This window comes from Macrobrachium rosenbergii, chromosome 4 (assembly GCF_040412425.1).
Source record: "Macrobrachium rosenbergii isolate ZJJX-2024 chromosome 4, ASM4041242v1, whole genome shotgun sequence".
Classification (NCBI taxonomy): domain Eukaryota; kingdom Metazoa; phylum Arthropoda; class Malacostraca; order Decapoda; family Palaemonidae; genus Macrobrachium; species Macrobrachium rosenbergii.
The window spans coordinates 79,365,337-79,389,792 of NC_089744.1; positions in this window are offsets into that span (position 1 = coordinate 79,365,337).

Sequence of the window (24,456 nt, forward strand, 5' to 3'; positions counted from 1 at the left end):
AATAGATTTTTTTTTTCATTAATATGTTATCAGTATTGTATAACGCTATAACCAGTGAACGTACCATTTTCATTTCTAGGCTGAAGCTCTTCCTTTATTAGATGAAAGAAGGTTTTTGCTTTGCAATATGTGGATTCTTGGTATTTCTTTGGGGAACCTGTTTGTTTCACGAGCTAGTATAGACGCTAGCCTTCTAACGTTGACTTAGAAACCTCGCCCCCTCCCCCTCTACCCCTAATCTCTTTCTCTCACTTGTTGTGTGTGTGTGTGCATGTGCTCAGGACTACAAAAGGATACCAAGGAGCTCCTTCAAGAATGTAATTAACAGTAGGATTTACGAAGAAATTACCGTATAAGTTTTTCTGAGGAAGTATCCTTGATTTTTCTTCTAAGTAAATTTAAATGGCAAGACATATGAAAGTGGTCACCTTACGTAGAGAGAGAGAGAGAGAGAGAGAGAGAGAGAGAGAGAGAGAGAGAATCGTTTCTTTTAAAAGGATTGGGAAATCATTGACGAGATTATTAAGCATTGTCAGGCCCGCACGCGCTCATCATATATCTGCAGTTGTTCTCGAGTCTTTGAACTGTGCTGGACACAAAATGTAAAACATTTCAAGAAAAGACATTTTTAATGGAGCAAAAAAAAAAAAAAAAAAAAAAATGCTTCCATGAAAAGCATAAGAAGTGGCAAATTTTTCTGCTCTTTCTTTGTTCTTGTATTCACTTTCTATATTCCTGGATTTCAGCGAATTACGAACATTTATGCATGAAAGAACGCCTTGTCTATAAATATTCATAGGTACTCGCTCAACCTAATCCTTGAAATCCAAAATGATTTCTCTTCGTATTTTGAAAGTAAAAGAATAACTCAGGAAAAGGGATTAAGAGTCTTATATATATATATATATATATATATATATATATATATATATATATTTTTTTTTTTTTTTTTTAGCTAAGATAAGCTCAAACAGCTTGATATGAAACATAATTGCAGAAATAGGCACGCTTCAAGATTACGCTTTTTTTATATTAAAGGTAAGATAAGTTCAAGCAATTTGATATGATATGTAATTACAAAGACTCTAAGCTCTTTGAAAAAGTTATGACATTGGCGTCTGCGCAGTATTCGTTAACAGTGCCATATGGGTGACATCTGGATGTCAAGCTGAATTTCATCCCTGCAGAATTTGTTCATCCTCCCTCTGGGAATTCAGTTTCGAGACGTTATTGAATAAGGCTGTGACTTATGCAATAATTGCGGAATAATAAAGAGAATGTGTCAAGAATAATGAAAGAAGAATAAATGATAATACTTGATCGAAAAGTGAGCTCTGAATTTACAAGTATTATTAAATGAAGTGTAATGTAATGTTCGAGTTCTATTATTTTCGTCGAAAGTAGCTAATAAAGGAAGAAAAGCTTACAGGAACGAAGTTTGATCATATTTTAATTGTTGCTGAAACAGCTATGGTCTTCAGTAAAAACTGTCATTGTGAAAGGATTGTACCCGAAACATAAATTATATATATGTATATATAGATATATATTCTGACAAAAGTGAAGGAGTTTACGTATTGTAATTTTAATTAAAACATCCTGATCGTTAGGTTATGGTTCGATTAATAGAAAACACAATTTCTCTCCGCGAGGGAATCAGATAATAGAAAGTAAAGACCGAAAAGCAAACAGACTTCGAGAAAAAGAAAAGCATCTATTGCCAGATGAGGTTCCCTGGGCTGCCTCTTTGAAAGCATGCACGTGTGCTTGCTTGCATTGCATTGCATTGCCCGGGACCCAGACGGACGGACGGATGAATACTTTCACAACGCAAGAAAAATTTCCTTATTGCCTCATTGGCGGACTAAAAATAAAGATTTAATCGGTTTTTGTCTTCTTTCTATCCTTCCTTTTAAAGCGACTCCTTATTACCAAACTTTCGAGGCAGAAGTTTCTCAAGGGAAAGTTTTTTATTAAGTGTAAGATTTTTTTTTTTTTGTCGTCTCTTCATTTGAATGAATCTTTCAACGATTCTACTGCATATACCGATGATGCGATTTTGTTGTGTTTCTAGTTTTATCCATTGTTTCCTTCATTCATTCATTCTGGGAAAGAATGTTTTGACCTGGATAAAAAAAAAAATAAAGGCATAAAAAATAAAATGAAGTAATAAAGGAAGGTAAAATAAAAAAAATAAAATGGATTAAAAGTAAAAATAAAATGACGAAGGGAAGGTAAAAAAAAAATCGTCCTCTTAAGCGCGAATGAATGAATCGCTCGCTCACACACACACACGTTGCAGATCCCGCTTCCACTACCAACTTAGAAGGAAATCTCAACAGGGACGTATAAATCGGTTTCCTTTCCCCCAGCACGTGTGAGCCAGCGACCGATGTGTTGAGAAGACGTTTCTCAAAGGAAGATGGAAGAAGGTCTGCGAGTTATGTCGCGCTGTTCGGCTAGCGGGCTTGTGCCCAAGAAATGTGGAGACGAGGACATGTGTCACGCGGCTTTTTATCATTTTTTTATTCCTACTCTCTCTTTCTCTAATACGGTAAACTGAGATATCATGCGCTGACAATTTCGTGTGCTGACAAATACAGTATATACATTGTATATAATCACTCACGTGATATGTAAACACATACACACACACACACACACACACACACATATATATATATATATATATATATATATATATATATATATATATATATATATATATATATATTTATACATAGAGTGTTGCCAAAGAAGTTTCTCAGTTTTCTAATGGGGTTTTAAACTTATAAACGAAACAAACGCAGCCTTAAATTCTAAAGACGCAATAAACAGATATATATATATATATATATATATATATATATATATATATATATATATATATATATATATATATATATATATATATATATATATATATATATATATATATATATATATATATATATATATATATATATATATATATATATCTGTTTATTGGTTCTTTAAAGGCATGCATTTATTTTTTATTCATAAGTTTAAAAGCCCCATTCAAAACTTAAAAACTTCTTTGGTAGCGTCTTACAAGCACCTACTGTACAGTACTCTGCAATCTAGTATTCTGCCATAAAGCCATCGACGTTTGATGTTTTGATTTACGCAATATATCTATGCATGCACCGCATAGAAAAAATCCTTTCACACACACACACACACACACACACGCACACACACATTCGCTACTCCGGTTGTGGTCGTAAATCTGGGCGGTAAGTAAATAAACGCTGGTGCTCACTCCTTCGTGCCTTAGCGGGAACCGTTAACCCCCGAAATGAGGGTCCATGTAAGCTTATCTTTTATCATCCCCGCTTTACGACGCCATACGACTTGAGTTGCGGTTCTTCTTGTTTGTGGGGTCCGTCTGTCCCTCCTCCTCCTCCCCCCTCCCCTCCTTCCCTCACTCATTCCGGATGAGAGAGACTCGGTTTTTTTCTTCCAGAATGGAATCTTATTGTCCGGCGGAATGGAAGTGGTTTTTGGGGGGGGATAGGCTGTTGTTATTGTCGTTGTTGTTATGGCATGAGTTAATGTCAATTTGTTATCGCTTTTGTATTTAGTTATTTGTCGGGGGAATATGGGTTTGTTATTATGTTGTTATTGTTGCTGATGTTGTTATTGATGTATTTAGTTTTTGCAAATTATTTTTTTCAGTTAACGATATTATAGCGAATATCTTTTTAGTCAATTTATATTTTCATTTGTATTTTTTTTCCATCGATTAGAGGTATCGGTGTTCGTATTTTATTATCGTAATTTTTGTTCTTGTTTGTTATGTGTATTATTGCTCTTATTTTTTTTTTTTTTTAGCCAAATTGCTATTTTCATTTGTATTTCTTCCACTCGGTTACAGTTATCGTTGTTCGTATTTTCTTCTATATTGTAATTTTTTCTTTTTATTTATATGTACTATTGCTATTATTTTGTTTAATAAGAGTTCTTATTTGTATTTTTTCACTAGATTTAATCATCTTTGTCATTATCATTCAAATTATTATAATTGGATTTGCATATTCAATCATCGTCGAACAAATTTACTCTTCATATCAAATGTGATAATTAATTTCGGTGTTTTTGTCAAGAATCATGAACAATAAAACATTCGGTCGGCGCTGACAATGGCGTATTATTGTGAATTGAATTGAATTGAATTGAATATAGAATTTAGGCCAAAGGCCGAGCACTGGGACCTATGAGGTCATTCAGCGGTGAAACGGAAATTGAGAGTAAAAGGTTACAAAGGTGTAACAGGAGGAAAACCTCACAGTTGCACTATGAATCAATTGTTAGAAGAGGGTGGAAAGTAAGATAGGAGAAAGAGAATATGAAAGGAGGGACAGCAAAAGAAATGATGGGGGTTGCAGCTAGGAGCCGAAGGCACGCTGCAAAGAACCTAAGTAATGCCTACAGTAAGGTGCACTGACGGCGCTAACCCCCTATGTGGATTTTATTGTGAAAGAGAATATAATGGGACGCTGAGAAAGTAGGTAATTTATAAGGCACTTCAATAATGAGCAGTTTTATGATTGGATGAGTAGTAAATATTTACGGTTTTCAGTATCCGAACTTTATTAGTGAATATTGCAAATGATACATGACTTACTTAATAATGTTCAGTTACAGATTTTATGCTTATGGTATTTACTGTTGAATGAGAAAATCTGAAAAGTTTGTTTTTGTATTTGATAGTTGAATTGTAATGCCTAAGTATGGTATTTCATATTCATTTAAATGCCTGCTTCTGTTTAATTAAAGTGTCTAAGTATGATATTTAATATTAGATTAAAATTTCTTAATACGGTATTTAATATTTGATTAAAATGTCCAAGGGGTTTGTGATATTTTCTTTATTCATGCACTTTAAAATGTTTGCTGAGATCTTCCACAGGACAATTTAAAGAACCCACTCGAGTTTCTGCAATATTTACTGAGTATTTACAGAATTTTTATAACAGGTTTTAGTGTTTTATACGACTCAAGTACCCGTTATATTGCATACATTCCTTTAGATGACCGGAAGCGGAAATCACCATTTAGCTCCCAAACCGACTTTGTCCCCTCTCTACGTAAAAAACGGATTTTATTTCTTAGAATTATTTCCTTTTGAACATTATCGCTCAAAAAAGTGGGCAAGAGATACGACCCCTGTGTTCAGTGAATATGCGCCATTTTTTGTCTTTTTTATACGCGAGTCTCGATTTAATTAGTGCATGTAAGAGGATTTTGAATTGCAGCTTCTGTATTCAAGGTGAAAAATTTTACCATGTGACAACGTGACGTCATTATTTGTTCGATTTGATATAGTGTTTATGACAAAGTAAAAAAAAAATACGCTTTTACAAATAAGCTTTAGTTAAGGAAAGAGGCTCAAGTCTTGAATCTGATGAGGGATTGGTGGTGTTTTCTTGAGTCAGCATTTATTAGGATTGAGGAAAAAACGAACCGAAAAGGTGCAATATTGTTAGAAATTGTTTCGACTATGCAAGAATTTGTGACGGAAACTCGCGTGAGGATACTTTTATGTTAGCTGAATAAGGACTTGGTCATTTTGTGAAATCTGGAAATATTTGGGCGATCAGTCCTCGTGAAGTTTTGACTTTGGACTTTGCTTTTTTTGTTTGAAAATGCAACGTCATTGACTCTGTTTCGCGCTCCGTTTCTATTTGATTTCGTTTTCATTCTTTAATGGCTGTAACTCGGTATCCAGAATCTCTTAGCTATATACCGCTGGATTAACTCAGTAACCCACAATTTTAAATTTTAGCCTCGAAGTTTAAGTCTTAGATCATATGAAGTTAAAGTTTTACGCTTAATTTTGTGACCATCCATTCCTAACAAGCTATACCGGTACTGTTTATGTATGTTTAACGATGCTAATATTTTCATTCAGCGGTTACATGTGGTTTTATAGCTTTTTTTTTTATTCTCCTGAGAGTTCCTTTACTCGTTGGTAATCTAACGCTGTTCTTTGCCCCCTCTGAGACGGCTATAGCTTACATCACCCCCTTACTACCATTTCACTCTTGTGTAGGCCTTTTCCCGAGTTCCTTATCCATCTCGAAAAACCCCCAGTCAAACCCGCCTCCCACTCTTAGGCCTCCACCACACCCATTCAGTAAACCAGCATTAGCTTCCTTCTGCTACACAGACGACTGTGCAGTGCCACGCCTCCCATCAGAAGGTCAGAGACGGCCCAACATCTTCAGAGAGTTTAATGTCCTTGGTATCTAGGTCTTGGTTTTCTCCGTGGCTATCTGCGTAGATAGTCAAAAAAACGAGGAGCTATAAAAGGGAACCTCTTGAAATGGAAGGCCATGCAGCCATGTATTACTGCCCATAGACCGTGTGTCTTATGTTGACAGCGTTGTTTTTGCTTTTTACTTTATGTGTTACTGCTGCTTTTAGATTTTTTTTTTTTTTTGACCTTCAGACAGAAATATTCAGGTATGCTCTTCAAGTAGATTTTGTAATAAGAACACGGAGGTTACATAATACCCTATGACTGATCTTTTGCAGTTTTATTTACTAGTGAAGCCAGATGTAGATTCTCAGTAAAATAAACTCAACCTTAATGTACGAGTAATTTATGTTTTCTCGTTATTTTATTATTGTTGTAAAATTATTATTTCGTGAATATTATCATTAATATTAATGTTGTTGTTTTCGTAATCTACATCAAAAGTGTGGCTGTGGAAGGAATTACCATCTTGATATTAGTCAACTGGCAGTAACGATTTATGATCAATGTAGCTGTTATTCCTTCAAAGTAATCGAGATGTTATTCCTTAAAACTACTATACATCTCCTTGCATTAAGAACCTGAACGCAACAGAATACAGTAGAAAACTGATGTTTCACCGCTTATAACTTATGTCTTCATATTTCATGTTAAATCCTGCGATTCCGTATTAAATCAGTTTTCTTAAAAGAGAACACGAAGTTGTATTAATTGAGGAGAATTTATGAATTTAGAGAAAAATCCATACTTTTCAATCACGCATCTCATTTCACGCTCAATAAGCCTGAAATTATCAGAACATATTTTATGAAAGAATCTGGAGCCGTGGTTACTAACGAGTAACGAGGGAGAAATTTATGAGAAATAAATAAACTTGATGACCATCCATAAATGATTGAAACTTGCTCTCCAGGGGCTCGTTCCCCTCCGTCTGGTAATAGTTTACTCGATAACAAAAGCCTTTTAATCGCCGTGGCAGTTATTTTTATTACTTGCGTTTATTTAACTTGACTTCTGCATCTGTCTGTCTGTTTGTTTGGATCAAATCTTGTAACTCAATTTTCGACCTGTTCCCTTCGTCCGATGGACCTGAAACTTTGCATGGGTACTCAATCCCGGTGACAATACGACCTTACATGTTCAGTAGGTCAGCAGTGACCTCTAGTGACCCTATAGTGACCTTTCCCAGTATATCAGGATTTGTATGAAACTCTTGAGATTTTTCACAACTTCTTTGACTCGTAGAATCTACCTTCTATATAACCCTTCCTCTTCCCTCCCCTTCCCCTCCCCCTCCCTCCCCTCCCCTTCCCCTTCCTCCCTCCCTCCCCTCCCCCCCCTCCCCTCCCCTCCCCATCCCCTTTACCTAGCATACGATCAAATGTTAATTTAGCTGTGCCCTCCCCTCCCCTTCCCTCTTCCCTCCCCTCCCTTTTACTTTTTAGTGCATTTAATAAAATGATGTTTTAATTTTTTTTTTTACTTAAACATTTCTATGTATTTTTCCAAGAGAAGAACCACTAAAGAGTGCAATGTATTAAGAGTATCATACATACACGTGCATAATCGTGTAATCTTGGTGTTATATACTGGTCCAGCTTATATTTGAAGCTAGTCAGTTATGGTTTTAAATTTTAATCTTGTAAGGTCATCAATGGATTATACATACAAGCAAATGCAGATGCCCACCTAGAAAAGAAAATAGATGAAGTCTCTGTAGAACTGTGGCAAATTGCAGCTAGCATATAAGCTAGAATGACTGAAAATATTGAAGTTTGCATTTCAATCGGTAAAAGGAACATTTTATTTAATTTTCAATAAGAAAATTGAACCTGAAGCAATGGAGGAACAACTTCCTTATTCAGAAATATAGATGACCGCGGTTTTTAAGTATCTTAAACTGTTTTCAGCAGTAGAAGCCTCTAAAGTAATTTTTTTCTTTCATTTTCTGCCGTGATGACCAGTCTTTGTTTTTAAATGGGTATCTGTGTCCATCTTGGTCTCTTGCACATAAATAATTTATTTTTTTCGGTGATAGTAAATGGGTAAGTGGTGAACTACTAGTCGGCTATTATGTGAATGTAACCAGTTTTGAGGCAGCAAAGAACATTATGAGCTGTGCCAAGAAAATGGGAGATAGCTACTTCAAGGTTACTCAGTCATGCCTTAAACTTGCTGGACTGAGGTCCGAGCTTACCTGTCAGCTGTCAACGAGGTATTACTCCCTTCTGTTCAAGGAAGATGGGCCTCAGTGGGGTGGAAATGTAATCTGTGCATACTGGGTAACAGATCTGCAACTTCAGCCTTGCACTAGCCCTTTCTAAGTAAAAGCCGGGTGTTTCGTCATTTGCCTGCAGGAGCCAACTAAAATCCCAAAAATAAAATGTATGAGGCTGTAGGAATGCAATTTATTTTCGTAGTGAGTTAAAAAGCTGGCACTGTTTTTCTGAATAAGTGAAAAGGGCACAGAGCTTTGCAGTGGAAATTTTAAATATGACTGGTTTAGTAACTGTTGCCTGCATTAGCAAAGATTATCCCAAAACATTCACCCCATTTAGAGCTGTCACGTACAGTCACAGGATTCTTATGCCATTTTGCTTAGGGTAAGCCAAGTGTGTATAATTGCATTAGTAAAGATAAAATCCTTTGCGGTTAGAGAATGGCCCCCTTTTGTAACTATATTAGATTGTAAATTTGTAATAAATCGTAAAACCTCTGAGACAAGCTGGTAGTAAGTGAAAGTCTTGAAGAACCTCACCATAATCCGTCAAAAAACACTCAAGTGCTGAGGATCTAACGGCAAGGCTGTAGTAGTCCAACCACCTTAGATTTAATCATTTCAAACGTACGCGGCGTCCCTCCATCTCTCTCATACTGTAATAAAAAAAAAATCAAACGTATTAGAGTGTATGTAAGTGGTTCCCTGTGATCAATTCCGGACCTCCATACAGAAGTTGCTCTCTCTCTCTCTCTCTCTCTCTCTCTCTCTCTCTCTCTCTCCTCACTGCAGCAACTCGAAGTTCTCCAGCGTGTTTTTTTTTTTTTTTAACTCGGCCGTCAATAGAGCGGTAGCTATAAAATCCATCTTCTAACACAGCTCGAGTGACAGTAAGAGGCCGAGTATCGTCGATGGCGTCGGCGATAGGTATTTGGAGAGGATATGGTTGATGTCGCCTAGATGGTGTGCTGATTGGAGTTGGCTACTAGTGTTTGGAAGGCGTATGATCGATAGGGAGAGAGAGAGAGAGAGAGAGAGAGAGAGAGAGAGAGAGAGAGAGAGAGAGAGAGAGAGTTGGAAAGCTGTTCATCTTGAATGGTTGGTTATGGGTAAAATATTTTTATCCACTCAGAGAACTGTGATAATTGTTGGATATAACGATGACAGTCAAAAACTCTTAGCACCCTTTAATTCCTTTTGCTGTACCTCCAATCATATTCTCTGTCTTCCATCTTACTTTCCACCCTCTCCTAACAGTTGTCTCTTGGTGCCACTGCGAGGTTTTCCTTCTGTTACATCTTCAAAACGTTTTTATTCTCAATTTCTGTCTCAGCGCTGAATGAGCTCATAGGTCCTACCTTAAGTCTAAATTTCATATTCCGTATGCCATATAAATCAGAAGTGAATTGTGCCAAATGCATGAGGTGCAAGAAAGGTAGCATTGCATTTCAGGATATGAATGCTACCAAATATTAAGAATCTCAGCAGTGAAATGTAATCCATCTTGTTTGCTCAGTCTGTGGTAGGCCTGGAAAGTGGGATGAAATAAACAATGTGAAAAATACAACCAGGTTTTAGATCTCAGTTCTCGTACTTTATCTTGCAAATACTTGATTCAGTTCTGTAATTACAAAGAGGCAGGTTTATGATAGACGTGGATTCTATTTCACTCCTTTTCTTTTTAATGCATGTTTTACTGTTTTCTTTCCCGTAGGGGGTTAGTGCCGACAGTGCACCTCACGCGATGCACTGTAGGCATTATTAAAGGTTCTTTGCAGCGTGCCTTCGGCTCCTAGCTGCAACCCCTTTCATTCCTTTTATTGTACCATTCATATATTTCTTCCATCTTGCTTTCCACCCTCTCCTAACGATTATTTCACAGTGAAATTGCGAGGTTTTCCTCCTGTTACACCTTTCAAACCTACCTACTCTCAATTTTCTTTCCAGCGCTGAATGACCTCAAAGGTCCCAGTACTTGGCCCTAGGCCTAAACTCTATATTCCATTCCATTTACTATTTTCTCTTGAAATCCGTTATCTTTGTCGTTCATAGGCAACATTGTGGTCGAAAGTATGATTGCAGAAGAACAGACCTGTAATGCTCAGAATGCCTTTACTCATCAATTTTAGGGGTTGGAAAATATGTACAAGAGTAATATCGAATTATATTGCAGAGTTGTTGAATGATTACCGCAACACATTTGTATAATTTTATTCAGACCACTCATATTTGCCTAAAGAGAAAATTGCATGCAAATATCCATGCAGTTGCATCCATATATCACTCAGTTATCGTACAAATCACAGTCCTGTTTTAACAGTTAATTGGCAACCAGTAAAACTGGCCGGCCACGCCCATTGCATGATTCCCCATCATCCTCCGGGATTCCAGATCATCTAGGCTATCCTGTTAAACGTTTTATGCTTCTTTGATAACTTTTTCAGGGAAAGGTTTGGAGTTTAAGTCCATACTCCCTTTGGCTCTGGAGCCATGGCGTGTTGTTGGGGAAAAAAGATAATTGGTGTTATATTTACTCTTTCCATCCACTGGCGTCTTGAGTGTATTTTCATCAGACTTCCCTCCGAAGGCCCTTTAAGGGGGTAGTGCAGTCAGTGCACCTCATGCGATGCACTGTAGGCGTTACTTGAGGTTCTTTGCGGCTTCCCTTCGTCCCCTAGCTGTAAACCATTTCATTCGTTTTACTATACCTCCGTTCATATTGTCTTTCTTCCGTCTTACTTTCCACCTTCTAATAATTGTTTCATCGTGCAGCTGCGAGGTTTTCCTCTTGTTACACCTTTAAAACTTATTCTCACTCAGTTTCCCTGTCAGCGTTGAATGACCTCATAGGTCCCAGCGCTTGGCCTTTGGCATAAATTTTATATTCCAGTCCCAGTTCCGGGGTTTTAAAATAATTTGCAGTCAACTTTCCTGTATCGTAAGAGGTATTAGATAAGGCCTCTGAAGCAAATGTAGTTTAGGAGCTCTCCCAATAAGGGATTGTGATGCCTTACTTGACGGCACTGCAGATTTCTCGTGTAGATTATCTGCTCCAAGTAGACCATAATTTCGAAGGCAGATTGTACTGTATGATACTTGAAGGAGAAAAAAACTGATTAATGATAGTAATTTCCTTTGATTAATAAAGCCTTATCTGCATTTAGACCTCGTAATGAAAGGAAATTTTTGATTGAACTGCTGGTGAACAAGTTCCCTGACTTCATAAAATATCACCAAAATCCAGATATTAATGTTTTACCGGGTTTCTCTTATGATATCAGTATTCTTTCTTGTAAAATGATGTATATGCATAAGTGTATTCTAACATTCCCTCTGCAAAGTTCAGTTTTCTTTTAAAGGCAGAAATAGCATGCAGTGAAATGTACAACAGCCTCTGGGTCTTTACAAGATGTATGAGAATTTTCAAAAAATAATGTCCCAAGAAGAATCATGGATGCTGGAAAATTTTGTAGATTATTTAAAAAATTATCAAGAAACCTGTTGTGCAAGTTGCTTCTGTACAAAATGGACTTACAAATAATGTATTAGAAGTGGTTTCATTCATGTTGTTGGATTAAAATACATGATTATATATGAAGAATATTATGAAAATAGGATGACAGCAAATAATAAAAGTATTATCTCACAAATTAACAAAGAAGCATCCCATATAACATATTCCTTATACAGACAGATTACTCTTATAATAAGTTCCTCATTGGATGGGTGGGTACCGTTCTCAGCTAGCACTCTGCTGGCCCCGCGTTCGATTCTCCGACCGGCCAATGAAGAATTAGAGGAATTTATTTCTGGTGATAAAAACTCATTTTTCTCTATAATGTGGTTCGGATTCCACAATAAGCTGTAGGTCCCGTTGTTAGGTAACCAGTTGGTTCTTAGCCACGTAAAATAAATCTAATCCTTCGGGCCAGCCCTAGGAGAGCTGTTAATCAGCTCAGTAGTCTGGTTAAACTAAGGTATACTTTTTTTTTTACTCTTCTAATATACCAGGTGACCCGTATCAATTGGTACACGACGCAACGCAAGTGATTACCCCCATCTAACCACGGACGACGGGTTTCGCCAACTGATGATTAGCTCTAATTCTTTATTATTTTAGTCCTTTTATATCTGGTGCATTCAGTTTTATTACTTTTCTTACTTTCACCCTAAATAAGATGTGGTGTTAAACCTGTAAAGGAGATCGCGATGAGCTGCATTACGTGCCAGCCATTGCTTCCATTAACATTCTTTCTAGCAGTTAATAGGAAGCTTTCTGTGAACTTCTTGTCCCTTTTATTTTATGAATTATATGCTTATGCTCAAGAATATCTGTCTGATAGATTTTCTTTCATGTACTTTCAATCTGTACTAACAAAAAAAAAAATAGATAATACTACGCGGTTTGACGCTTTGCATTAAATAAAATTTCACTCTTCTTGCTCATATCTTGAATTAAATTATATTGAAATTAAACGATCTAAATTATATATTTTTATTTTCTCAGTCTTTGATGACTTGTATAATTCTTCCTGTTATCTGTCATCCTTTTTTTTTTTTTTTTTTTTTTTAATGAAGCCGACCTTCCAAGAAATTCTCGTTACGGTCCCCTTAATACACCGAAGTCATAAATTCTCTTTCCTTGCTGACACCTTTTTGGTGTCTCTCCAGTAGAGACCCGCCTGACTGGCCCGGCGCAGGAAGAAATTGTAATTCTGGTTACACCTGTTCTAACTCTTATACTTTCTCTCTGTCAGCTTCCTTTACGAAGCGAATGCAGCTTGAATTATTAAAATCTGTTCTTTTATTTAATATAATTCTTGGGTGGGTTTGATTTGTTTCGCTTGTCTGTTCAATTGGGCACACTTTTGTTTGCTTTTTATGATATTCTGTTTGCGTTTTGCTGGAAAGATGAATTGTTATCCCTCTCTCTTATAATATGACGCTAAGAGCATTATGCTAATGCTTCCGTTGTATATAATGACATTTTAAGGTTATATGTTTAGACATTTAGACATTTGGATATTAGAATGTTAGAATTTTTGTCGGTATATAAAAATGGATAAAGGGATTTTATACATTCACGCTAATCACTGTTCAAGTATTAAAAGGATAAACGTATGTTGCATTTTTTCGAATGAAGTCGCTGCATTTGAATGGAATGCTGAGAATAATAATAATAATAATAATAATAATAATAATAATAATAATAATAATAATAATAATAATAATAATAATAACCGCACTGCACCTTTTATAAGTGTTATAGGAAATTTCTTAATTACAATCTCGACCGGAATTTGACTCAGTATTTTTCATATTCTGCTTAACAATGGTAAATAACAATAAAACTAAATATTTATTGAATAGAAAGGAGTCCTCAAATTCTGACATTAAAGAATTAGACTTTGATAATAATAATAATAATAATAATAATAATAATAATAATAATAATAATAATAATAATAATAATAATAATAATAATTTTTAAAACTTACTGAACAGAAGTGTCTGCAGACCCCTCATAATCTAAAGTCCAATTCGTTATACATACTGACAAAATAAGAAAGTAATTCGGTCTGTAATTCTTAACTGGGCAGTAGTACGAAAATATTTATTATTTATATAAAGTGTCCCTTGCAGTAACATAGGCAGTGCTTTGTATCTTTATTTTCCTTCATCATGGTTTTATTATGTTTTAAATTTTGATGCATTTTCTTCGAATTAGTTCTGTTATCCAACTTTAGAATCCGGAGATATGATCCTCAACGAGAGTTATTTTCATTTATGTAAAGGCTGCTCTACGGCAGCATAGGTGGTACTTTGTAACTTTTGTTCCCCCACCATGGTCTTGTTATGTTTCAAATTTTGATGCCTTTTCGAATTAGTTCTACTATTCAACTTTAATCAGGTGATATGGTCTTCAATAAGCTATTTATTTACTTATTTATTTTTTTTTTGTATTTAAATGATGCTTTACTGGAACATAGGTGGTAATCTGTAACTTTCGTTTCGCCCATCATCATGTTCTTCTGTATGTTTCAACTTATGACGTATTTCCTTCGAATAAGTCCGAGTTATTCAACGTTAGAATCCGGAGATATGACTCACAAAAAATGTCTCTACACAGCAAGGATTATTATAGTGATAAAACACCACAGTATTTATATTTCTCTAACTGTGTGAATGTATATTCTTTCAAACCTCGCTATTTTTCGGTGCCATTTGCCACAGACTCACGAGACCCTCCCAAAACAACTCTATCATTTAATACTCACTGACATTTAAGCCCTTCACGAGTATATAACTCTTTCCAATAACTCTGTCAATTTAGATTTGATAGCATTGTTCGTGGCCGGTTGACTGCAGAGACCATCGATGTTCAAACGAGAATACAAACGTGAGGATATATATATATATATATATATATATATATATATATATATATATATATATATATATAAATATATATTTATATGTGTATATATATTTATATACATGTATATATGTATATATATATATATATATATATATATATATATATATATATATATATATATATATATATATATGTATATGTATATACAGGGTGTTTCGAAATTAGAGCCCCACCCCTCCACAGAACAAATGGAAAGTTATGAAGTTTTCTGCTATAGCCTATCTCCAAGTACATTATTTTAAGTTTCTAGTAAGCTATTTTTTGTTTTACATTTCTTGTATTTTCAGACTGAGTAATGGAGTTAGATACAGCCATGGCTAACGACTCAGAGGAAATCAGATGGATTGACCGAATCCGGACTATAACCTTCAGAGAGGCCAGGGATGCTGGCACATCCTTCATTTCACGTTCCTGGATAGCTAAACACTTTAAAAGGGATGAAACCTTTGTTAAAAGAAAATGGAACAAAAATCCATATGACTGTCATCGCGAAAAGAGTGAGAATCTTGGAAGGCCTGAAGTCCTTTCTCAGTAGTCAAAAGACATCATAGCTGAGGCATAAATTGGCACTTGAACTAGAAACAAAAAGGGGAAAGAAGAGAAGTTATAGTGCTGTATATCATGAGTTGAAAAAATCTGGTATCAAGCCATTTCATGTTATCAAGCCCACCATCACTCAGCAACAGAGAGAAGACCGTGCATGGTTTTGTGGTTCATTTCTTAAAGTTTGGGATGAAGCTGACTTTCTTCATGTTGCCGCATCAGATGAATTCTTCATTTACACAGTCAGTCAGGGAGCCAAATTATAAAATGACATAATTTGGGCTGCAAAGTTGGATGATATCAGTGATGACGTGCACTATCGCCAAGTAGTGAAATTTCCTGAATGTTTGGGAATTTTTCTGTTTCACAGCCAAACGGTTAATGTGGATCATCAAAGAAAAAGGACAGTCATGGAATGGCGAATACTTCAGAGAAACTGTGGTTACTGGTGGAGTATTTCCTTTCCTCAAAGATCCTGAAAATGTGTTATCTGTTGAAGAAGTCACATTTTTGCATGATAAGGCACCATGTTTCAAGGCTCTTCAGACGCAGGAACTGCTTCGAAACAGTGGTATCGATTTCTTCTCGTCAAGTGAATTTCCAGGTGTCTCCCCTGACCTTAATGTGTGTGAAAACATTGGTAGCATCTTAAAGGATTGCGTTGAAACACGCACAGTAAACTATGATTGTGTTCCAAGCCTCGATGACCTGCGAAGAGAGGTGACCGAAGTGCTCAGGGAAATGGAGTTTGAGTCTCAGCTTTTTTGCGATTTGCTGAAATCATACCCCTCAAGAATGCAGGCTGTGGTACAGGCAGATGGAGGCCATGCAAAATATTAAATACCCAGAGAGAAACTTAAATAAATACCTGTTCTGAATTACTTTTGTTTTTGTCCATATAAATTTTAGTTTATGCTGTAGAGGGGGTGCCTCTAATTTCAAAACACCCTGTATATTTATGTATGTATGTGTATATATATATATATATATATATATATATATATATATATATATATATATATATATATATATATATATTTGTTTTGCATTATGCAACTATCTGAAAACGTTCTTTTGAATTCAGTATATGTTTTATTTGTTGTGAAAAGAACAACTCTGTTCAGGGTAAGTCAGTATGCAATAAGAAATTTTAAGCTTTTACGTTGGAAGGTTGCATATCTCTTCATATATGACGGATTCTGTTAAGCAGGCCTTGTAAATTATATTCCCTTAACACCAGTTTTCGCTCCCTAAAATCAATGTTTTTGTAGCACCATATGTCTGCTTAACCACTTATCCTCTCCTATCTCCATGAAATGCATCCAACTTCTCTCTCCAGACTTGACCACTTAAATTTCCTTTCTGAAATATTTCTAAAATTACTTCTTCCTTTTGCACGTTCTTCATATATCCCAGATCCCGTCGATGTAGGGCTTATTTCTTACTACTACAAGTATCTCAGTGCTTCTTTTCTAGCAGATTGACGTAGATTCATAACTAATTCTTCCACATTGATTGTGTTTAAACCTCTTCAGGTAAGGTTTCTAAAACTGTACGTCTGTTTCGCCTCAGAACTGCAAAAGCCTGTCGGTGTTCGTCTTCAAGAAGTTTTATTGTATTATGCCCAAATACTCTGTCAACGTTTTGTTGGTTTTTTGTTCTCTCTCTCTCTCTCTCTCTCTCTCTCTCTCTCTCTCTCTCTCTCTCTCTCTCTCTCTCTCATCTGACATTCTTCTTGATAAAGAATTCTCGGGCTGTATTGAGTGAAGAAAAATATCAAGTAGAGATACTTGGAACTTTCAGTAATTGAAATTCTTCGTGAATGCTCACCTGGAGATAAGATAAAAAAAAATAGAATTTGATCGAAACGATAAAAGAAACGGAAGAAAAAAAAAATCACGGATGATGCTTCTTCATTCAATAGTCTCGTATACTTTTCTAATTTTTTTTTTATTTTACTCTCTTCAGCTGGGAAAGGACGCCGCGTACAAAATTAGAAAACCAGCGACCCGTAAATGATGCTTTTCTGAGGAGATTTGTTTTATTTATTTATTTTTTTCTGGTTCCGAGGTTTTTCCCTGGTATTTGGTTGATTCGGTTCAGTCATACCAGAAATTTCTTTTCCCAGAATGGTTCCTTGAATGAGTCTCTGACTTTTTCCTCTTCGTAATGATACGCTTTTTCAAACTTGTTGTGTTATTTTTCCGCCGTGCTTTTAATGGTCTAGCGGTCATGACACTCGCTTCGTCAGCGAAACGGACAAGGGATCGATTCCGCAGGCAAAGCGAAGCGCATTAGACATGTTCCGTTAAGTCTAACCAATTGATTAATTACTTTATGCTCTGTCACCTGCGGTGGGTCGCAAAATGGAGGAGAAATGCATGGAGTTAGAAAACTAATCTCGAAGGAGTTTAATGAAAAACAGCCAGGTAATAACATACGAGAAATACCTCTCCAAGGGGAAAAAAAAAAGCTGTCAGGTGAATTTCATAGATCTCTGTGGCTCCGTTGAGGATAACTGCCTAGGATATGGACAACACTGAAAATTATTATTATTATTATTATTATTATTATTATTATTATTATTACTTATTTGTTATTCATTATAATAATAATAATAATAATAATAATAATAATAATAATTATTATTATTATTATTATTATTATTATTATTATTATTATTATTATTATTATTATTATTATTATTATTATTATTATTATTATTATTCAGAACACGATCCTTATTCATATGGAACAAGCCCATTCTAGGGGCCTCTGACTTGAAATTCAAGCTTCCAGAGAATATGTTCATTAGAAAGAAGTAACAGGAGGTAAAGGGAAATACAGAAAAAGAGATCACAATAAAGAAAAAAATAATTTAAATTGATAAATAAACAGATAAAAATGTAAATGTGAAATGATAAAAATACCCATGCCATCAAGGACTGCCGTCCAGGGAAACTTCTTGTCAATCATTTGGCATCTTCATGGCTGCTGAGAAGTTTGAATAAGTCACATGATTTAGAAAGGATGGTGGAATTGAAAGCCCTTCATATCCAAGAAATGTGAAGATTATGTAAAATTATGACATGTCCGTCACAGTGAATTAATGGGCATGATGGTGACCTTCCTGTGAAAGTGAATGAATTGGCTAATATTGTCGATGTTTTCTGAAGAGGCTAGTTGTCCACAATTAAAAAGGTAAAGGATAAATGTATCAGTGGCTGTTGTGATATGTTTCTTTTGAAGCGTCCCCTGTTGTGGGAAACAGGTGTTAGATTATATGTATGTATGTATATATATATATATATATATATATATATATATATATATATATATCAAATATATATATATATAAAAATAAAATATGGAAAATAAAGGCCCATAAAAAGACCAAAAATGTGGAAAATCAGGCAAATAGCTATATTTCAGAGACCAAACTGTCTCTCTCTCAGGCAAATATATATATATATATATATATATATATATATATATATATATATACACCTGCATATATATATGTGTGTGTATGTATGTGTATGCATATATATGCATGTGCGTGTGTGTGTTTGTGTGTGGTGTCCAATCAAGAACAAATACAAATGGGCAAATAAGAAAAAAGAATATACCAGAGTGTACCCCAAAAGCAAGGAAACTCGGCAACAAAGCTGCAGAAAGCCATGTTATGGTACAGGAGTTGTGGTACACCCGAGCCTACGAGAATATTGGTTATAAGGCAACTCCGTGTAACACCCGAAGTGACCGAGAAGCGATTCTTAGGAGCACAGGTACGTTAGTAATTTAAGTAACGCATAATCGAAAAAAAGTGAATGTTCAACGCAGTTAGCAACGCACGGATTCGCTTCACATTTGGTTTTGAATTGGTGAATGTTGATATAGGAACTATATTTCTCATAAATTCAGTATAGAAAACAAAACATTCCATGGAAGTAGCAAACAAATGATCTTGATAAATCTGATATTACGAGTTTTCATCATTCTTTTCATACAACACATTGCGTTAAGACAGGCAAGGAAAGTAATTTTTTTTTTTTTTACATTGAAGTTTCCATTCTTTCAAAAATTTTTTTATTTTTCTGAATACCAAATGGGAAAGAAACATTTTACCGCGTAAATATGTCCCAATTCCGTATTTTTCCCTGCTTAAGGAAACGCGCCGCTGATGAAATTCAACGGACATGACAAAAATATACCACATCTAGGATAAAAAAAAAAAAAAAACTGAAATTCAAATATGCAAAAGCCTCTGGCAACAGAACGGCATTTTCTGTCCGTCCTCCTCTATAGGAGATGAGGTTTGTTGAAATCGGCCCGAAAAAATGAGCACTGATTACATCCAGTTGTAATCAGTGAAAGGCGCATCTCAAAATTGAAAATTCCCCTGAAAAGAGTTGGGTGCTTGTGTCCATGAAACAAATGCGTCGCAAAAATGTTCGGTTGATCGATGTTTTCTCTCTCTCTCTCTCTCTCTCTCTGTAATTACTAACATGAAACATTTTGCTAGTAAAGTTTAATGCGTAGCGTACTCTCTCTCTCTCTCTCTCTCTCTCTCTCTCGTAGGGGGTATTGCCGTCAGTGCATCTCACACGGTGAACTGTAGGCATTACTTTGCAGCTTTCCATCCGCCCCTAGCTGCAACCCCTTTCGTTCCATTTACTGTACCTTCTTTCAGATTCTCTTTCTTCCATCTTACTTTCCAACCTCTCCTAACAATTGATTCATAGTGCAACTGCTTTGAGGTTTTCCTCCTGCTGCACCTTTCAAACCTTTTACTGTTAATTTCCGTTTCAGCGCTGAATGACCTCATAGGTCCCTGTGCTTGGCCTTTGGCCTAAATTCTATAGTCAGTTCAACTCTCTCTCTCTCTCTCTCTCTCTCTCTCTCTCTCTCTGATCTATAGGTATATATGTTAAAGGAATATGAGTTCACGGAAGATGGAGGAACCCGACAAATGTACTCTTATCTTTTCATTCTTGAAATATTACTTAAGTATTATTAAAGGTTCGAAAAGATAAAGACTAATTTTGTGGTGAGATGTTTTGCTAAAAAAATCTTTAGTGTAAAATCAAGACATGCGTAAACATATATTTAAAAAATGCACTTATAAAAAACGATGACTCATCATACAGTTTGTCAATATTTGTGAGGACCCACAATGCCCAGTGCATGTATCTTGTTATATTTGTTGTAATGGTGTTACATTTGTTTTTTCATATAAGAGCTGTTGTTGGAATGACAACGGTAGGCAGTTTCAGGTCTGATTTTGTTTTGGTTTTTGATGTTCGGAGAAAGAACTGCATGTTTGTGTATTTGTTTGTGAGTAAGTGACTATGTTTGTGTTAGTGTCCGTCTACCATCTTCTAGTAGTTTCTTGAGATGGTTTGACTTCATATTTTATATGCAATCAAACTTACTCTACATTTCGGTCCTTTAGTTTCATCTCTCCTATAAGGAGAAACCCAAGTCTGGCCCTATTGACGCATGTTTGTGTGGACACAAACACACTGTATGCATGTACGGATGCTGTAAATTGTTTTACGAAGTGGATGTAATTTGGTGAGCAAAGGTATCGCTAATTGATTACAATAAATTTGCCACTAGGAACGCAGCGGTTAAGTACTGATAAGAGGTATTTGCGCAAGAAAAGAAATGGGACCAGCGAATGCCCGAGGGATCTGTGGTTGGTCTGTGTGTGTGAGATGTAGTTACGAAGAGAGTGAAATATTATGACTCTGGTAATGAGTATTTTTAAGGGTTCGAGATTAGTGTGCAGCAAAGAGTAAAGTATTTGTGGTTATGCGTACGTGTTGTTGATTACGAGCGAGAACAGATACTTGAACGTAAACACAACCGCGTGCACACACACTCATTTATATGTGTATGTATGTATTTATGTATCTATGTATGTAAGTATATATGGATATATGTATGTATGTATCTATCTATGATCTATACTAGGTGCAATCAGCCAGAGTTGGTACCATGGCTCTATTAACTTTCCTAGGTCCATGGATCGCTCCCGGCCTAACATCGTCTAGTCTGCGCAGCTGTAAGTGGGGATCAGCTTTTGCTTGGGTCAAGAATGAAAGTTCTGGCTTCAGCCCTGAACAGTTCTGGGAGATCTCAAGGTTCTGCCCCTCTGGTTACAAACCCCTCCAACAGGCCATAGGCGGGGAGCAGAACAGTTGACTCAAGCAGTATATATGGTAAGGTGGATTCAAAAGATATTTTGAGGAAGAACAGTAGCGTCTATGGAAGCCAGTATCGGAAAGTTTGAAGGCATTGATGAGACATTGATGAGATATGGACATTGATCAAAATGAAAGAATAAAGATGTAAGATGTTGGGATGAACTGTACCATATGTACCATATGTGGGTTAGGGAAAACTGGAAGTTCGAGGAATGTAGAGATGAAAACGTGTGAAATACCGTAGCTAAAATGATGGATTATCATATTTAGGTGTTTCTTATATAGAAAGTTAAGAATATATACTTTGGAATATATACTTTGGAACTGTAGAAGGGAGGAAGAAAGGGAGACAGACAAATTGGGAAATATAATTAGTGGAAGAGGTACTGGGACTGGAAGACTTTAACAGCCAAGAGGCGAAAGCGTGTTGAAGACGGAAGTGAGTGGCGCAGTGTTTGTAGCGATGACCGATGCCGTGCTGATGAGCACAGTGAGTTTAGGAGGAGGCTGGTGCAGTGGAAGTTTTGTACACGGGGTTTCATCCTTGATTCAACAGTGCAATAGTGAATGTAATAGTGACTTATATTTTCCTTTGTGGAACGTATTTTGGAATATATATATATATATATATATATATATATATATATATATATATATATATATATATATATATATATATATATATGTGTGTGTGTGTGTGTGTGTGTGTATGTATGTGTGTGTGTGTTTAAATAATAAAATGTGTAAGTGTTGTACCTTGAATCCTTCAAATTCGAAATTATGTACGTTTATACATGAAAATAGTTGTGGTAATTAATTTTTGTAGGTTTTGTTGTAAGATGGGGAATGAAATCTTTAAGTTTTATTCATGGAGATAAAACTTGCTCCAAATTGAACTTTCATAATGACCTAAGTTCCCGTGTGTTGCACTCTTTAATTGTTAAAGTTGGAGCCCCTCTTGAGATTAATTGCTCCTAATTGCCGTAATTGAGCTTCTACATTCTAGTCAAGAGCGCTTTTGATTGGAGCAAATTACAGCGTAATATATTTGGTGCCATAAACTTTTCAATGTTTCGTATGTTAATATTTTCACCGATCTGATTTACTTCTGTGCAGTTCATCTAATATGATGCATTCTACAGGTTATTAAGATACCGGGGATATTTGTCTTGAAGAGGACTGGCAGGGTTAACTGCCCAATTGTGGAAGAGAGCCTATGGTGAAGTGTATATATGTATGTATATATATTATATATACACACATATGTATTATATACACATATATATATATATATATATATATATATATATATATATATATATATATATATATGTATATATATATATGAGTGTGTGTGTCACCATTACTCTGTTGAAATTTCGTCAGTTATCTCAGTCATGTGCTTTATCTTATGCAAATCTCCACTTATCTCTGGCCTCCCTTCTATTTCACACACACACGCACATATATATATATATATATATATATATATATATATATATATATATATATATATATATATATATATATATATATATATATATATAAAGCTATATTAATGCATGTGTATGCGTGTCCATGAGTTTGTGTGGGATGTGTCTAGCAGTGTAACTACTGTATATATTTTATAATGTCATTACCTTCAAGCCGGCAGCTTGGAGCCCGCATGCAACCTACTACTGAAGGACAACCAAAAAAAAAAAATAAAATAAATAAACAAATAAATAAAACAAGGAGAGAAATAAGCCGTGTATACCTCACAGTAAGTATATGAAGTTCGTTTGTTTGTGTGTGTGTGTGTGTCTAGAGGAGCCATAGTGCCAGCATGATCAACGTCCCTGTATGTGAAAGTAAACGCTGCAGAAGCAATTACAACCTTTTACATTCTATTACCGTCTGTTTTGATAAACTCGTTTGTAGGTCGTGGAATTGTATTGGGTGCAGTATAGATACCGTTAATCAAGTCAGGCATTGCGTGTCAGATTCTAATACTTTATCTCTCTCTCTCTCTCTCTCTCTCTCTCTCTCTCTCTCTCTCTCTCTGTGGTTGTCTTACTCTGGTTGTTTATTGGTTTATAGTTCGCGAGGTCTTTTGTATTTATTGGTTAAATTAACAACTATTTTACGTAGATTTTATTCAGATTCAAGGGTTGATTTTTAACGTAGAATTTAAATAAAGCCTTCATTTACGTTTATTATATTTTCGTGTCTCTACATTGATGTACTGTAAGATAAATCGAATGAAAACGCAAAGAAGACTTGACATTCGCCTGCGTCTCCTCTTTAGCGCTCGTAATTAAATATTAAGTGAATCCCATGCAAGTTCTTTGGTTAGTCGATTCCGACGTTGCTTGGGCTCGTTCGCAGTTGCTTTCCATTTCCTGCACAGCGGAGGAGACGCGATAGAGTGGAGCATTGCTTTATGATTATTGGCCCCCTTATGTAATGATGATTGCCAGTTTGATTACACGCTCAAATGAACCACTAACGTCAGATCAGGGAGTCGGACGAGAATTTATGGATATTAAAAACGAATCAAAGTGTTTCCTCTCGCTCAAGATTATTTGTCGATGCCGGTTCTTTTTAATATACGTCTCAAGTGCCGGCGAGCATCACGGCTTCGGGTTTTGTGCTTGTTCCCGCTTCGTGTTTTATGTCTGTTGCTGCTGGGAGATCTCCAGATGTTTAATGGGGTTCCGTCTTTGTTTATTTATGCAGTATTGTTAGTCTTTTTTTTTTTTCCTCATACGGGAACGAGAAA